The following is an 18215-nucleotide window of genomic DNA, read 5'->3' as shown; positions in this document are numbered from 1 at the left end:
GCATGCATGTATGTCCATTCTTTTTCTCCTATTTTATCAGGGGCTCTTCCTTTCATTCCACTGGAGGAGCCTCAGTACGGGGTGTGTCTTCGGGCAAACCCTGGCTCTGGATTGTGGGGCGGCTGCTGTAGCCCCGGGCATCCCATCCGCAGCCCTCCTCCCCAAGTCCTTTGAAAGAAGAGAGCCCCTCCCTTTCTGCACAGCTTTCTGTCAGTGAGGAAACCATTCTCAGATTTCCTGCAGCAGATTTCTCCTCAAATCTTATTGCACGAAGTGATTTCTCCTAAACACATGATTAGCAAGAGTTCGGCTCCATTGCTGAAGATAACACAGGGTTTACCCTTGGGCGAGAGGCGAGACTGTCTCCTGAAACAGGGCTAGATGCCTGAACAAAGTCAGAACGCCCTTAGCAAGGAGCAGGTGAGGAAACGGATTTCGAGTGCACAACTGAGAGGGTCTGCTGAACACCTTTCCTCATGTCTCTTTCGATTCTTTTCTTCATGCTTGCCTAACAAAAGATAACAGTTGATATTCCCATTTCTTGACTGGGAACTTTAAAAACAGGTCTAGCTCCAATGAGTGAGGTTGTGCCACCTTTTTCCTTGTGGAGTCCTTCAGCTCTGATGCTGGCAACCCACCCCGATGGCCTTTTCTCTGCAGCCAGGCCGTGTGTACCCCGCCGGATGGGACTTTCTCCCACAGCCCGAATGTAGTCACAACCTTGCAGCACCTGCTCAATAGTTCCAGGCAAGTCGAGTTCCAGACCAGTCCCAGCCAAGTTTCTCCAGTATCATTTTATTGACAAAATGCATTATAACCTAACCATCGACAACATCAGTAGAGGATTACTGGGCAGCAAATGTCAGCATTGGATTGATAAATGTCCATATCTGAACATTTACTGACGTAGGTGGTTTGCTTAAGGGAACACAGGAAAGCAATCACTCTCTCTGACCCCTAGCCTTCTGATTTGTCAGCCATTCCTGAAAGGTGACACAACTCAAAGGTGGACAGCAAGCCAGGGCCAGCCTCCAGGGCCACCCAGACAGCCTGGAAAATGCAACAGAGCGATGGTAATTGAATCAAGAGGACGGAGCGCTGCCATCATCCTCGTGCCAGACTTACTGCAGACACACACAGAGGCAGCTTCCCGGCTACTGGGAGGATGTCAGGCAAGCAGCTGTGTCACGGCTGTGTCAGTACTTGCGAGCAAACTGCTTGGCAATTAACAGTGGGACAGCAACAGCTTTTATGCTCATGAAGCCTATGTGTCTAACTGAAATGGCCACTCTCTCGAGCTGGCTTCACCTCTAATAGCCATACTTATCAAGGAGATAATGATTATATTCATTACAATTATGATAACAGTGCCTCCCCCAATACCTCGCTTTACAGGTTACAAAGAATTTTGCACATGAGCTCATGTCCTCACAGCTCTTTGAGACAAATATTCTCCACTCCATTGTGCAATTTAAAAAATTTTTTAAAAAGGTGGTGCATACACAAGATTTAGGGTTTTTTTAATTTATTTATTCATTTTTCTGCTGTACAGCATGGGGGCCAAGATACACTTACATGTATACATTTTTTTTCCCACACTTTGTTCTGTTGCAATATGAGTATCTAGACATAGTTCTCAATGCTACTCAGCAGGATCTCATTGCTAATCCATTCCAAGTTGTATCCAATAACCCCAAGCTCCTGATCCCTCCCACTCCCTTCCTCTCCCTCCGGGCGGCCACAAGTCTATTCTCCAGGTCCATGATTTTCTTTTCTGTGGAAAGGTTCATTTGTGCTGTATATTAGATTCCAGTCATAAGTGATATCATATGGTATTTGTCTTTCTGGCTCATTTCACTCAGTATGAGAGTCTCTAGTTCCATCCATGTTGCTGCAAATGGCATTATGTCTTTCTCTTTTATGGCTGAGTAGTATTCCATTGTGTATATATACCACCTCTTCCGAATCCAATCCTCTGTCGATGGACATTTGGGTTGTTTCCATGTCCTGGCTATTGTGAATAGTACTGCAATAAACATGCGGGTGCATGTGTCTTTTTCAAGGCAACTTTTGTCCAGATAGATGCCCAAGAGTGGGATTGCGGGGTCATATGGAAGTTCTATGGATAGATTTCTAAGGTATCTCCAAACTGTTCTCTATAGTGGCTGTACCAGTTTACATTCTCACCAGCAGTGCAGGAGGGTTCCCTTTTCTCCACAGCCCCTCCAGCACTTGTTATGTGTGGACTTATTAATGATGACCATTCTGATTGGTGTGAGGTGGTATCTCATGGTAGTTTTGATTTGCATTTCTCTAATAATCAGGGATGTTGAGCATTTTTTCATGTGCTTGTTGGCCATCTGTATATCTTCCTTGCAGTCTATTCAGGTCTTTTGCCCATTTTTCCATTGATTGATTGGTTTTTTTGCTGTTGCGTTGTATAAGTTGCTTGTATATGCTAGAAATTAAACCCTTGTTTGTTGCATCGTTTGAAACTGTTTTCTCCCATTCTGTAAGTTGTCTTTTTGTTTTCTTTTTGGTTTCTTTTGCTGTGCAAAAGCTTGTCAGTTAGTTTAGGTCCCACTGGTTTATTTTTGCTCTTGTTTCTGTTGCTTTGGGAGACTGACCTGAGAAAATATTCAGGAGGTTGATGTCAGAGAGTGTTTTGCCTGTGTTCTCTTCCAGGAGTTTGATGGTGTCTTGTCTTATATTTAAGTCGTCAGCCATTTGGAGTTTATTTTTGTGCATGGTATGAAGGCGTGTTATAATTTCATTGACTTGCATGCAGCTGTCCAGGTTTCCCAGCAATTCTTGCTGAATAGACTTTCTTTTTCCCATTTTATGTTCTTGTCTCCCTTGTCAAAGATTAATTGACCATAGGTGTCAGGGTTTATTTCTGGGCTCTCTATTCTGTTCCATTGGTCTGTCTGTCTGTCTTGATACCAGTACCACACTGTTTTGATGACTGTGGCTTTGTAGAATTGCTTGAAGTCTGGGAGAGTTATGCCCCCTGCTTGGTTTTTGTTTCTCAGGATTGCTTTGGCAATTCTGGGTCTTTTGTGGTTCCATATAAATTTTTGGTTTATTCTAGTTCTATAAGAAATCTCATGGGTAATTTGATAGGGATTGCATTGAATCTGTAGATTGCTTTGGGTAGCATGGCCATTTTTACAATATTGATTTTTCCAATCCATGAACATGGAATATCTTTCCATTTCTTTACATCTTCTTTAATTTCTTTGATTAAGGTTTTATAGTTCTCGGCATATAAGTCCTTTACCTCCTTGGTCAGGTGTATTCCAAGGTATTTGATTTTTGAGGTGCAATTTTAAAAGGTATTGTATTTTTGTATTTCCTTTTCTAATATTTCATTGCTGGTATACAGAAATGCAACTGACTTCTTTTTTTTGTTGTTCTTTGTTTTATATTTTTATTTATTTATCTATTTTCCCACTGTACAGCAAGGGGGTCAGGTTATCCTTACATGTATACATTACAATTATATTTTTTCCCCCACCCTTTCTTCTGTTGCAACATGAGTATCTAGACAAAGTTCTCAATGCTATTCAGCAGGATCTCCTTGTAAATCTATTCTAAGTTGTGTCTGATAAGCCCAAGCTCCCGATCCCTCCCACTCCCATCAGGCAGCCACAAGTCTTTTCTCCAAGTCCATGATTTTCTTTTCTGAGGAGATGTTCATTTGTGCTGGATATTAGATTCCAGTTATAAGTGATATCATATGGTATTTGTCTTTGTCTTTCTGGCTCATTTCACTCAGTATGAGAGTCTCTAGTTCCATCCATGTTGCTGCAAATGGCATTATGTCTTTCTCTTTTATGGCTGAGTAGTATTCCATTGTGTATATATACCACCTCTTCCGAATCCAATCCTCTGTCGATGGACATTTGGGTTGTTTCCATGTCCTGGCTATTGTGAATAGTACTGCAATAAACATGCGGGTGCATGTGTCTTTTTCAAGGCAACTTTTGTCCAGATAGATGCCCAAGAGTGGGATTGCGGGGTCATATGGAAGTTCTATGGATAGATTTCTAAGGTATCTCCAAACTGTTCTCTATAGTGGCTGTACCAGTTTACATTCTCACCAGCAGTGCAGGAGGGTTCCCTTTTCTCCACAGCCCCTCCAGCACTTGTTATGTGTGGACTTATTAATGATGGCCATTCTGACTGGTGTGAGGTGGTATCTCATGGTAGTTTTGATTTGCATTTCTCTAATAATCAGGGATGTTGAGCATTGTTTCATGTGCTTGTTGGCCATGTGTACATCTACCTTGGAAAAATGTCTGTTCAGGTCTTTTGCCCATTTTTCCATTGATTGATTGGCTTTTTTGCTGTTGGGTTGTATAAGTTGTTTATATATTCTAGAGATTAAGCCCTTGTCGGTTGCATCATTTGAAACTGTTTTCTCCCATTCTGTAAGTTGTCTTTTTGTTTTCTTTTGGGTTTCCTTTGCTGTGCAAAAGCTTTTCAGTTTGATGAGGTCCCATGGGTTTATTTTTGCTCTCATTTCTATTGCTTTGGGAGACTGACCTGAGAAAATATTCATGATGTTGATGTCAGAGAGTGTTTTGCCTATGTTTTCTTCTAGGAGTTTGATGGTGTCCTGTCATATATTGAAGTCTTTCAGCCATTTGGAGTTTATTTTGGTGCATGGTGTGAGGGTGTGTTCTAGTTTCATTGCTTTGCATGCAGCTGTCCAGGTTTCCCAGCAATGCTTGCTGAATAGACTTTCTTTTTCCCATTTTACGTTCTTGCCTCCCTTGTCAAAGATTAATTGACCATAGGTGTCAGGGTTTATTTCTGGGTTCTCTATTCTGTTCCATTGGTCTGTCTGTCTGTTTTGATACCAGTACCACAGTGTTTTGATGACTGTGGCTTTGTAGTATTTCTTGAAGTCTGGGAGAGTTATGCCTCCTGGTGCAACTGACTTCTGAATGTGAATCTTATATCCTGCTGCTTTTGCTGAATTTATTAATCAGTTCCAGTAGTTTTTGGGTTGAGTCCTTAGGGTTTTCTATGTACAGTATCATGTCGTCTGCATACAGTGACAGTTTTATATCTTCTCTTCCTATTTGGATGCCTTTTATATCTTTTGGTTGTCTAATTGCTATGGCTAGGACTTCCAAAACTATGTTGAATAGCAGTGGTGAGAGTGGGCATCCCTGTCTTGTTCTTTGAATAGGTAAAGAAAATTGACAACCCCCTGGCTAGACTCACTAAGTAGAGGAGAAAAAGAACCCAAATAAACAAAATTAGAAATGAAAAAAGGAGAAATCACAACAGATACTGCAGAAATACAAAAAACCATAAGAGAATACCATGAAAAACTATATGCCAACAAATTTGACAATCTGGAAGAAATGGACAATTTTCTAGAATCTTACAGCCTGCCAAAACTGAATCAAGAAGAAACAGACCAAATGAACAGACCAATCACTAGAAATGAAATTGAATATTTCATAAAAACACTCCCTACAAATAAAAGCCCAGGACCAGATGGCTTCACAGGCGAATTCTACCAAAGAGGATCTCCGTAAACTTTTTCAAAAGGTTGAAGAAGAAGAAACACTCCCGAAAACATTCTATGATGCCAACATCACCCTAATTCCAAAACCAGACAAAGATACCACCAAAAAAGAAAACTATCAGCCAATATCTTTGATGAATATAGACGCAAAAATTCTCAACAAAATTTTAGCCATCCGAATCCAACAACATATCAAAAAAATTATATACCATGACAGGTTGGGTTCATCCCAGGTTCACAAGGATGGTTCAACATACACAAATCAATCAGCATCATACACCACATTAACAAAAAAAAAAGTCAAAAATCATATGATCATCTCAATAGACGCAGAAAAAGCATTTGACAAAGTCCAACGTCCCTTCATGATCAAGACCCTCGCCAAAGTGGGTATAGCGGGAACATTCCTGAACATAATCAAAGCCATTTATGACAAACCCACAGCAAATATAATACTCAATGGAGAAGAACTGAACGCCTTCTCACTCAAATCTGGAAGAAGACAGGGATGCCCACTCTCACCGCTGCTATTCAACATAGTTTTGGAAGTCCTAGCCACAGCAATTAGACAACCAAAAGAAATAAAAGGCATCCAAATAGGAAGAGAAGAGATAAAACTGTCACTGTATGCAGACGACATGATACTATACATAGAAAACCCTAAGGACTCAACCCAAAAACTGCTGGAACTGATTAATAAATTCAGCAAAAGCAGCAGGATATAAGATTCATATTCAGAAGTCAGTTGCATTTCTGTATACCAGCAATGAAATATTAGAAAAGGAAATACAAAAATACCTTTTAAAATTGCACCTCAAAAAATCAGATTTAAGCGTTTTAATGTATGTGCATGGTATCTCAGTCATAAAAATGGCAAGCAGATACCCACCTCTAGCTAACAATATATTTGGTGAAGTATTTAGGGTATGCTCATCTCTGCAGATTTACTTTAAAATCTTTCAGAAAGTAAGCTCGATTAATGGACGGAGGGAGGGTTGCATGCGTGTGTGATAAAGAGAGTACAGGAAAGCTTAATGCTGAAGTCCAGCTAAGGGATTAGGAGTGTTCACTATTAAAGTCTTTCAGCTTTGCCTTTTGGTAGAAATTTGTTTATAATAAAATGTCTTGGGGGGAAAAAACGGAGGCTTAGAGGGATTAAACCTACCCTTGGGTGACAGTCTGAGATTGGGCTGAGACCCAAATCCAGTTCAACTGATTGCAGTTCCCTGCGTTACAGGAACACGTAAGGAAACCATGATCATTCCGTCTTCACAGGATGGCAGCTGTGCAGGTGAGTGCTCAATACTGGCTCAATACGAGCCATGCAGGAGTTCCCGTTGTGGTGCAGGGGAAACAAATCCAGCTAGTATCCATGAGGATGTGAGTTCAAGCCCTCTCCTTGCTTAGAGGGTTAAGGATCTGGGCATTGCCGTGAGCTATGCTGTAGGTAACAGACCCAGCTCAGATTCTGTGTGGCTGTGGCCACTGGCTGCAGCTCCAATTTGACCCCTAGCCTATGAACCTCCACATGCTACAGGTGCAGCCCTAAAAAGCAAAAAAAAAAAAAAAAAGGCATGCAAAACCAGGGCCTGCCCTACCCTGAAAGGCAGGATGGTGAAGCACGGAGACTTCATTTTCAACCCGCGCCAACTGAGCTCGGGACCCTTCGTGGCCGTCCCTCTGAAGTATCTGACATTTACTGTAATGCTGCTGTCTCTCTCTGAAGAGGCAGTGTCACCCCTCTTCAGGGAGCACTTTCCGAACTCAAAACCTTTCTTCACATAGTCTCCACAGTGACACAGCTTTGTGCTTTGAAAAGATCCCAAGGTCACCTGAACTTCAGTTAAGTGAATACAAGTCAACGTGTGCAGTGTCCTCTCTTTGCAAAGCTTATGCAGTAAAGACAAAGCACAAAAGGAGAATTTTTGGTTGGCTGATTTTGTTTTTGTTTGATTAAATAAGCTAGACCTCTAAACTAAGGAAACACTTTTTTTTTTTTTGTCTTTTTGTCTTTTCTAGGGGTGCTTCCCTCGGCATGTGGAGGTTCCCATGCTAGGGGTCGAATCAGAGCAGTAGCCACTGGCCTACACCACAGCCACAGCAACGCGGGATCTCAGCCACATCTGCGAACTACACCACAGCTCATGGCCACATTGGATCCTTAACCCACTGAGCAAGGCCAGGGACCTAACCTGCAACTTCATGGTTCTTAGTTGGATCCGTTAACCACTGTGCCATGACGGGAACTCCAGGAAACTCTTTTTCTTGTATGATACAAAAATTATCTCTGAAATCAGCACTGTGCTAGTGTTTGGGGTGATGTCAGCATCTCGTCCACGACAGGGCATACCAACCTTTATAAAACAACACCTTTAACATCTGTCTCCTCCCATAGACTGGAAACTTCCCCAGGACCCTGGAAGCTGTCTCACTCCCCAGCAGGGACTGTGGTTTCACTTATACAAATGACTAATAAAAGAATGAGTTGAGGCATTCCCATGATGGCTCAATAGATTAAGAACCCCACTAGTAACCATGAGGATGAGGTTTGATTTGATCCCTGGCCTCCATCAGTGGGTTAAGGCTCTGGCATTGCCGTGAGCTGTGGTGTAGGTTGCAGATGTGGCTTGGATCCCTCGTTGCTGTGGCTGTGGCGTAGGCTGGTGGCTACAGCTCTGATTTAACCCCTAGCCTGGGAACTTCCATATGCCGCATGTGTGGCCCTAAAAAGAAAAAGGAAAAAAAAAAAGAATGAGTTGATGAATGAATAAGTAAACAAATGGACAGATTAATGTTAACTGGTTTGAAAAACTGTGACCTTTTGACTGTATCTGGCCCAGTATTTCTATTGTAATTTAATTTCTTCAGTATCACATCCCTGAATGAGAGGTGCCTGAAAGCTTAATTCTATGTGCAAATCATTGGTGGTATTTTAGCAGAGTTCTGCAGAGTCCTGTGCATTGTGAAAACGTATACTGAAGACACCTCATTAGCAAATGTAGTTCATCAATACAGTGCGGGTAAGTGTTCACTCACTATTTCAGGCGAGAGCTTGGTGATCCCACTGCTTCCTGGATCATCACAGCGGCTGAGATGCTCAGGTAAAAGCCTGTGCTATCCTGGAAGGAAAAGCCAGTCGTTACTCACTGAGGTTTCTAATGTAATCATTTTATACTTCTTTACTGTTTAGGTCTTGTGATTTTGTTTTGGTGCTGTTACATAAAAGCATCACCTGGAGGTCTTGATTTTATTGCTATGGTAGATGCAGTTCAAACAAGAAGAAAAAAGTACTTTCCTCTATTTCCTTCCTTCTAGGAAGCACAGCACAGCCTTGGGGGTCTGAATTCTAAAGTTCTGCCTTTAGAGGAGTTTGCAGTTATTTTGTGTTTCAAGAACCAAGGCGCTAAAGAATTCCTTTCCCCAGTTTAGAAATGCTTAGGACTTTGGGAGAAGCAACAGGAATGTGATTAGACAGGAGAGTGACTAGGGGGTTGAGCTTTAAGGAGAAGATGAGGAGCAAGGCAGCAGATGGCCCTGTTTCCAGGCCTGGGGACTGGGAAGCAAGACAGGGGACCATGAGGGGCGGACACCTGTTAACCCCTAAAGACACAAGTGACTCCTCCTGCTTATCACCCCAAAGACAGCAGGACCTTGGATCAAGGGTAACTGTGTGCACACTGAGTCTTGTGGTGTTCAGAGCAACAGGAAGTGCTTCCACAGTGGAGACTGGATTGAAAGCACAAGCTGCTGTCGGGGTAGCTCTCCAAACCCTCCTTAACATCAGAGCCAGGCAGACAGCCACACAGGTCAGGTCAGAGCACTTCTGACGCCAACTTTAAGTCGACAACTAAGAAGCATCCTCTTTGTATGGCTGCAGCAACATTCTAGTTTACTCTCAGGAAGTGGGGGGAAGATGTGCAAATGAATAATCGATTTTCTTTATCATCAGAATCTTGCTCAAAGACAGATTTTATTTGATATTTGGGGGAAGAAGATCCCTTTTATTCAAGTGGCTAAGCAGTTCACACTTAAATAACTGGATGTTATCTTTTAATATATCCACACTGTATGGTGTGGATATAAAGTCTTTTAGGAAATACACAAATTAAAAATAATTATAAATAAATTATAAATAATTAAAGGAGAAGTATGTTTAGATGCTCTGCCTTAATTTCAGCTTATGAGGCTTAGACATCATCTATATTCAACCTATTGATCTGAGGGACAAAATTCCACTCAGCCTTAACTTTGTCAGCTGAGGGATAACAGAATTTTATATTTCCATTCTTATCACTGTCTTATTTTCCAATTACCCTTGTGTTTTTTAAGAACTCACTGTTAATACCTTTAGTACCCTAAGCTTAATAGTTTCAGACTCTGTATCTGAGTTAAGAAATAATGTCATTTCTTTCACTCTCCAGTAGCTCTCCCCCAAGAAGAAAATACAGAAAAAAACTATCCTTTTTAGACTTGTTTCCTGTTCTTGCAGTTAATTGATTTGTATGAAGGTTTTGTGTTGAGCAATATCCAAATCAGGCACCTGTCTAGAATTCATGTTGGATCAAGGCTCAGGTGAGCAAGTTTAGGTGTATCAGGTGTAGTACCAATTCAGACCACTAGGATCATGACTGGGTCTGTAAAAGTCAGTTTCATCAGGTCTCCTGTTACGGTTTGAATGGAAAAGCAAACTTAGCAAAGATTACCCAGTGAGGGTCCCAAGGGTGCTACAGCCTTGGTGAATTAAGTAAACTCATTGCTATTCAAGGTCCAGTCCTGAGCCGGGGAGCCTTAGAAAAGTAATCAATCGTAACAGCAAGAGTAGATCTTTCTCTCTGGAAAGACTCACGGTTAACTGAATCCCCAGTTACTATGTATCATAACCAGAATGGCAATTTATTACCTTAAAATGAAACATAAAGCAAAGAGCCAGAGCAGATCTTCTGCTTGTTCATTTGCTCCCCCGTAGACAAATCTAGAAGGAAATCCAGATTATTATCAGGTAGAGACTAGACAGATGTAGTCAAATAAGGGGAGTACGTTGAATGATACTAATCGCACTAGGAGCAAGCCATCCACCTCTGCTGGCATCTGTCCTTGCCACTGGACTGGGCGCTCCTCTGTAGACCCCCAGCTGATGCTGGAAACATCAGCCAGTGCGCAAGTCATGATCTTCTCTCTGAATTTGTTCCCTCCTTACATACCCTTCAGGCCTAGGGTGTAAACGCCCGGGAAGCTGCGAACTACGCAGGGTCCCTTGATTAACTCAAGACTCCCTGACATTTTTGCATACAGTCCCTTTGTCTCTCTTGAGATTGCCCAACTTGGCTATCTCATCCATTTCTTCCTGGAACCCTGAGCAATGGAATACTTTACCTGCATTGGGTCACAGGAACTATCTTCATAGGGTCTAAGTTAATGAAACTAGGATGGCATTATTAGACTGAAACCGTGGATGCCACCGTAAAGAGTTAACACTCCATTTTTCAAAGTGTAGGGATTTAGGGAGAAATGCCAATTGCCTAAAGACATCAATTCTTCTTCATCCAAACTGTAATTAGACTTTGAATAATTGTCTTCTTTGACACATAACATCATGTCTTTTTAACAGAAAAGAAGTCTGAGAGTGAGTGCTTTAGACTTCAGTAGAAGTAAAGAAGGGTTCTAAATTAAGACTTGAAACCTTTCAAGGAGACAGGGGGAAGAGCCCACACTGTCTTTCTGTTATCAGTTTTTTGCATTACTGTTCCCAATAATATTATTACTATTAATAATAACAGATAACAATTATCGAATGCTTAGTTCAATTTATACCAGCAATTGTTTGGGGGTGCTTAACATATATTAGCTCAGGAAAGACCCTCAACAAATCTGGGAAGTAAGAACTGGTGTTATCAATGTCATTTCAAAACAAAAGAAATAAAATATGGAAAATTAAATAACTTGCCCAATATACAATGGGAAAATCAAAACAGACTCTTAAATATCATTTCCAAGTTAAACTAATGGAAATAATTTATTTGATATGAAAACATCACCTTGCTGAAAGCTAAATTGGACATTCAAATATATAAATTTGCTTAACAGTGGCAGTTTGTAAACCCTTTTGTTCATGCAGTGTATTGTTAAAATATCAAAAAAGAATACACCGGGAGTATAAACCTTTAGAAAAGTTGAACTATAAATATACTTTTTAATACACTGATATGTTTTAACCTAGTTATTCAAGTTACAATCGGTGGTTCAAGGGGCACTGATACTTCTATGTAACTGCGGAAACCTAATTAACTTGCTCTTTCGACCTATTTCAGGCAAGCCATGAGCCAAAGATTGTAACTTGAAAGTCAGACCATTACCATCTGGTGGTGAGATTAAAACTACACAATCAGGTCTTATGTTTCCAGGTACTGGTGGTCACTAAAACACATTTTTTTCTGCCAAAAGAGTTGTTTTTACTAACAAAAAGTAAAAAGAATTATTAACATATAAACATATATGTGTGTGTGTGTATGTACACATACACACACACACAAAGTAAGCCTCAAAGAGTATAAATATTCCTTTAAAAATCCTTGTTATGTCATCAAAGTGCTAAATAATTGCAACAAATTTTGTTTTCATCCCATTTTGGTTACAATGAAATTCTCAGGACCTTGTACAAATGCATATATCATGACTCTAGACCCCAAAGAGAAGAAGGAAAGAGGATCTTAAGGATTATCTACTGTAGTTCAATTTATACCAGCAATTATTTCATCAAATTAAGGATGAAAAAATCAGCAAATTTATTAATGAGGTGAAGTTTTCTCTCATACTGATAACTACACTCATTTCCTATTTTCATGTAGCCTTTTAAATCTTCTGGTCTTTGGGGCATTTCACTAAACTGAGCTATTACTTGTGTTAAAAATCCAAACCTCTGTCCATATGTCTTACATCTGTGACTATTTCAGTCTCTCAATATTTTATATATCTTGGCTGCAGCGAAGATGTAAAGCCTCATTAAACTACTAAATGATGGTTCTCCCCAATTTTTATCAAGCAAGTTCCCCAAGTCATAATATGTTCATTGTTCTTCTCCATTTAACAACATTAGCCTCTTTTCCATCTTTAGACTGGAATATAATTAACTTTTATTCAGAGGTTCCAAATGTATGAACTCATTCATACTAATAACAATTCTGTGGGGGGGGGGGGGGAGTTTCATTTCAACCGTATTTCACCGAGGATAGTATAAGAGACAGAGCTACTGACTTTCCCAAGGTCACGCCAAGGTCCACTGGCTAAATCTAGAATCAGAATTTGTGGTCTGGGTTCCCAGTTAATCTCTGGTTTTGACAGTAGCACTAAAGATGTGTCAGGATTAGGTGAATCTTAACTGCCAGTCTTTGATCCACCACAGGTTCTTTAACACTCCTTACTGGGGGGAAAAAAATGTGAACCAGAACTCTGTGTGCACTTGGGAAATCTTTATCTGATGTATAATTTAACTACTGAATCTCTAATTAATTAAACCACCACTAATCTCTTTACAGTGCTTTTGTTCTGTACCTTCACATTTGTATCCAAAATAGATGGATAAATTCTAGGTGTTAAATCCATTTTTTTTGTTGTTGCAGAAAAAATAAAAAGGATGCTTGTTAGAACTTAATGGAATGCAAGTATAGAGGACATTGGTGAATTCACAAAGGGAATTAAACAATGTTTCCATCAACATGCAGTTAAGGAAAGAGAGGGGGTGTCTGTAGCAGGGGTTTAACTGTACAGGCAAAATGCCCTATTCCTTAAAAAAATTAGAGGTCAGAAACAGTACAGAAAATCTACTCATTTTGATTGTTGGGCTCTCTTGGTGTCTATTGTATTTAGATTTGAAATATTTCATACTTTAAAATTTTAGTGAAACCACATTTCTAAATTTGAGTAATGGTAAGATAACTTCTAAAAGACAAAAAATCCACAAAGCTCCAAAATATGTCTAAAGACATATTAGAGAAAAAAAAAATGAAGCAGAGTACTTGCTGGAAGAAGAAAATTAAAAACAGAATTTCTTTCCCTCTTTGTGTCTCAGTGATGCGCGGCATCTGGAGTTCACAAATGTGGGCACCTCTAGCATCTGTACGCTGGGGCTTGACTGCTACTTACTTTCACTCACTCTGCTCTCGGGTGAGTCTTGGGCCTTCAGGTCCTTGGGCTCACAGTTAACTTAAGCTTGTTCCCATAACCTTAAAAAAAAAAATAAGTAAAATAAGAAAGGGATATTTAGGAACATTGAGGTTAACTTTGTGCTGTAGTTAACATTTTGGTTGTGATAATTTGGGATTTTTTTAATATAGAGCTTAAAGAATGAAGAGAAAAAGGTACCCCAAAAGAGAAACGGAAAGACAGCAGTGCCAGGAGGTAGAGAAGAATGAAAAGAGTGGAAAAGAAAATGAAAGCTGCAGATGGAAAAGGAGAAGGAAGGAGAAAGGAAAAAGGAAGAGAAAGGAGAAGAGGGAAAGCCAGGGGAATGGAGAGAGGAAAAAAGAAAGAAAATAAAAAGTGTAGTTATTTTTGGAGGCCAGATTATTTTGTCACCAAAGAGTGAGAAAATCTTTTCCACACTATTTTCTGTACATGTGTCAGTGTTTAAAGGCCTATACTATAGGTAATTGCCTATAGTCTTATTTTTTTTTTAATTTGCCAGCATACATTTTCACTACTTGGACTCTGATTCCTAGAAAAATGTGATAATGAAATCAGAATCCACTACATTCTTTCTTACCTTAGATAAGTGTGTAACGACCTATTTCCTCAATTCCAGCAGGATTAGGAAATTAGCCAAAACTACTGACTCCTAAGAATGACAAACTGATAAAGTTAACATTTCAGGGCTGATAAAGTTAAGGCTGCGGCCCCTTCCAAAACCCTGACAGAGGACTTGCTGATGTGTTTACAGGTCTTATGTTTATATAAAATTTGTAAAAGGGATTTTTGTGTCCATTTTCTCTAAGAGGAACCCCGAAATATGTATGAGCTCCAGGCCCCACAAAACCTGGATCTGTCATGGAATAGGTTATTCAAGGAGACTGTCAAAGCTGCTTTAGGAGTTCTGAAGAAGAAAATTGTACAAAGTAGTTCTGGAATTCCTTCATATGAAGTCCTGCTGAATATAAAGGGTGGTTAAAAGTTAGGGGCAATTCTCAAAAGTCTCTTCCAGACCCTCGACACTATGACTATTTTTGGGGGGTGGGGGGGAGGTCTTGCAATCAAAAAACTTATTTGTTATGAAGCAGCTGTTTAAAATACAGGTTTATATTATCACTTACCTCTCATTCTCCATTTCACACATTTTGAAGATAGGTACAGACACACCTAGATCTCTACGAGGGTTTTAGAGATCCCATCCTCTTCTAGAATAAATTGTGCGATGTCTCCATCTTTGACATTTCATTATAAAATCCCAACCAACCGAAGCCTATAATCCATAAGCCTGTATCAGGTACCACTGCATTATGTAAATGATAACATAATACCAGCATAACTTGAATCCTAGATACCACGGCACAATGAGTGGGCTATGGTGAATGATGTTAAAAGGTTAAAGACTTTCACTTACTTGAACCTAAAAATCGTGGTGCAAACTATTGCCTTTGGAATGGATTAGCAATGAGATCCTGCTGTGTGGCACTGGGAACTATGTCTAGTCAGTTATGATGGAGCATGATAATAGGAGAAAAAAGAATGTATACGTGTATGTGTAACTGGGTCACCTTGCTATATAGTAGAAAAATGACAGAACCCTGCATATAATGAAAAAAATAAAAATCATTGTAAAATTAAAAACTTAAAAAAAATTTTTTAAATGAATGCTAAAACCTGTGTTATAAGCAAGTGAACTTAATATACCCACAACAACCCTCCAACAGTACTCTCATTAGCAACACCTTAGGCTTAAAATAATACACACAACCCTGGTTGGCATGGTTTTCAAGATGAGGAAAAGTAAAGCCTAAAGGAAGTTGAGTTCTAGACCAAAGATGGCCAGTCAGTGGCACTCATACCCCTATTCCTCTTTCCTGTGCCGGGGCAGACATCAGTCATCAATCAGCAGATTCTTTTCCTACGTTCTAGGCAGCCATTACCAATTGATCCATGCGGATGCATGAAGTCAAACCTAGGGAGTAAACCAGTCTAGACCGAGGGAACACGGTGGTCAGGAGGTGACAAGGAAGTAGGACTGCCACCCCCACCCCACTCACCCAAATCTGTCACTCTGGCTTCTTATTTTTGATACCCTTTTTCATATGACTTCATTCTCTCATTCATACTCTCCTTCAGGAAAAACAAGCCACCTCTGCAGCTGATGACTAACCCCCCTCTCTTTGCTGGTGACACTGTGGGTGACGATGATGGAGAACCCTGTCCTCACGCCCAGCTCTCGACATGACCTCACGCGCTCCTTGCGGACGTTTCCACTCGCCCCCCTGGGGCCGTGCTCTGGGCGTGGAGCTCTGCTTTCTCTGGCCCCACGCACCCCTGGACGCCATCTGTCTAAACACGGGATCCCTCGGCCCACAGCCCCCGTTGCTCATGATCTGCCCCTTCCTGCGTCTGCGGCTTGGGGCTTGACACACATCAGGGAAACGGCTCAGGCTCTACCTGGGTTCTGAAAAGCATTTACCATGGAAAATTCGATGCTTCCTAACAAGCAGCCTTTTCATCTTCTCGGAGGAGGCTTGCCTTTCATCCTTTTCTGCTCTCGGAGCACTAGGCGAAGACACAGAGAAAGAAACATGATGTGGAAGCAGGAATTCAATAATAGGGAGGGAGGGAGGGAGGGGTAAGTCTGCCTTTAGCTTTTAAAAAGTGCTTATGGAAAGTACCGGCATTAGGAGATGGTGGGCGGGGGTGCAGTTCCGTCCTTCTCTGTCCCCTTGAAGCTTGTTATAGCCCAGAGCCAGAGAGTCACCACCAGTGGGCTATCTGGGGACATATTTTTAACACTGTAAACTTGTCTTCACACCTAACAGCAAAAATTTTCAGAAACACTGATTCATTCCCATTTAGGTAGATTTAGGCTTAGACACAGAGCAGTGGTCTCCAGCCACCTCAACGGATGAACTTGAAAAGCAGGCAGTGAAAGCCTGGAGCCCCCGCCCTTCCTGTCCACCCCACCTCCACGCTAACAGGACACAAAACCTGGACATGCGTCCGGAAGGTTAGGAGTGTGGGGGAGGGATGCCGACTGGAGGAGAGAGAATGGAGTGCCTTCCAGGCAAACTCCCTTCTCAGAAATTTGGCTGATTCCTTCACCCTTTTTTATTGATTTATTTATTTCATGTACATTTATTGCATCCCCTACTAAGGGCAAGTACAGGGCAAAGCACTGATTACTAAAATAACAGTCTTAAAAGTAGGTGTAGACATGCTTATTTCTTGAGCCCCTAATAGATATAGCAAGTAAATACATATGTGTCACTTATTCAACCGTGTGATACAGGTTTTATCAGTCTCACCTTTTTATTACCCCAGTGATAAAACAGAGAATTGGGGAGGTCACAGAGCCCAACCTGTGTCTCTAGCTTAAAAGGTGGCCCAGAGGGATTTGAATCCAGCCCCGTCCTTCTACCACATTGCCTTAAGCCTTGCAACTAAGTGAAAGAAACAAACATAAAAACAAAGTCACCTCCAAAGGGATTAATGCCATCGAGCAGGTGTAGGTGATGCTGCAGGGAGGGGCCCATGGTGGAGAGAGACATTCTGTTTAAGGACTTCCAACCCTCACCTGGTCCTTAGGGCGAGTGAAATGTGGATGATCCCTAACACAGGAACCACAAGTATTGTCTTCTGACTTCTCACACCTGCCCAGGTTAAGGATCCGTGACATGGTTTCAGTTGGAGACAACATCAGCCCAGATATCACTGTGACTGGATGGCTCCTGTAAGGACGGGAAAGGAATGCCCATTCAGGAAGCTCATCTGGACAGAAAAGCAACGGTTACTCAAACAGAAATCCAGTCTGAGGAACCATCAGTATCACCTTTACCAAGGCCATGGGAGAAGCAGAAGAATTTCCTTTTGAAACTTAATATACGTGATCAACATACAATTTAAAGAACTGAATTATAGGAATGAATTTTCTTGGCAGCCTTCATTTTTTAAAAAATGCATCAACATAATGAGAAAAGGGACTAACACAAATAAATAAATGGGTTAAAAAATCATTTTACTATGGTAACAATTATCATAATAAAATTCTTAACTCAGGAAGGGATTCTGATCACTTTGTTTTTTTTCCAGTATGTGAAGGAAAATGATAGTAGAGCATGTGTGTCTCTGGGGACTAAGGTTGGACCTTATGCTGAGCAGAGAACTGGAAGAAAAAAAAAAACAAAAAAAAAACCAGCAGTGTATTTCCAGGAAGCACAATAAACACATACATCATTGCAAAATGAAAGTACCTGACTCCAAAATTTTGCTTTTCTATGTGTAATATTGAGGCAAGGATTCCTTGCTTATTCTCCATTCTCAGCTGGTATTTTTTGACTGGCAATATTTATTTTTGTTTTAGTCCTTAAAAAAAGAAAGGAGCATATGTCTGTCCTGTGGGTGAACTGAATAAGGGGAGCAAAATGTAGTCACTGTCACTGGTTAGGTGGTGGCCCAGGCTGGACAAGGGGCAGAGCCTGGGCAG

The 18215-nt window shown here is 40.8% G+C and overlaps 2 protein-coding genes across 39 annotated transcripts in view; one reads left to right on the top strand and one right to left on the bottom strand.

Annotated features, from left to right (window-relative positions):
- FOXO1 (forkhead box O1) overlaps positions 1-15996 on the top strand; it is a 689450-nt gene extending 673454 nt beyond the window's left edge. For both annotated transcript variants that reach the window (XR_014818871.1, XR_014818872.1), the window contains 3 exons: positions 6783-6836; positions 8482-8565; positions 15860-15996. The gene's annotated coding sequence lies outside the window, so the exon portion shown is untranslated. The remainder of the gene's footprint in view (positions 1-6782; positions 6837-8481; positions 8566-15859) is intronic.
- COG6 (component of oligomeric golgi complex 6) overlaps positions 1-18215 on the bottom strand; it is a 161430-nt gene that overhangs the window by 740 nt on the left and 142475 nt on the right. For 3 of the 37 annotated variants that reach the window (XR_014819241.1, XR_014819222.1, XR_014819235.1), the window contains 6 exons: positions 17307-17460; positions 16405-16504; positions 16203-16288; positions 13685-13764; positions 10446-10517; positions 8582-8664 (listed from right to left, as the gene is read on the bottom strand). The gene's annotated coding sequence lies outside the window, so the exon portion shown is untranslated. Of the gene's footprint in view, positions 1-8581; positions 8665-10445; positions 10518-13684; positions 16289-16404; positions 16545-17207; positions 17461-18215 lie in introns of those variants that run through there. The other 34 variants (XR_014819240.1, XR_002336513.2, XR_014819234.1 and 31 more) reach the window with 25 other exon arrangements.

Source organism: Sus scrofa, chromosome 11 (genome assembly GCF_054392235.1).
Source record: "Sus scrofa isolate SSC_HxYL_T2T_F1_AM1 chromosome 11, Sscrofa_HxYL_maternal_Yorkshire_Landrace_v2.0, whole genome shotgun sequence".
Classification (NCBI taxonomy): Eukaryota; Metazoa; Chordata; class Mammalia; order Artiodactyla; family Suidae; genus Sus; species Sus scrofa.
This window is presented reverse-complemented; position numbering and strand designations above follow the sequence as displayed.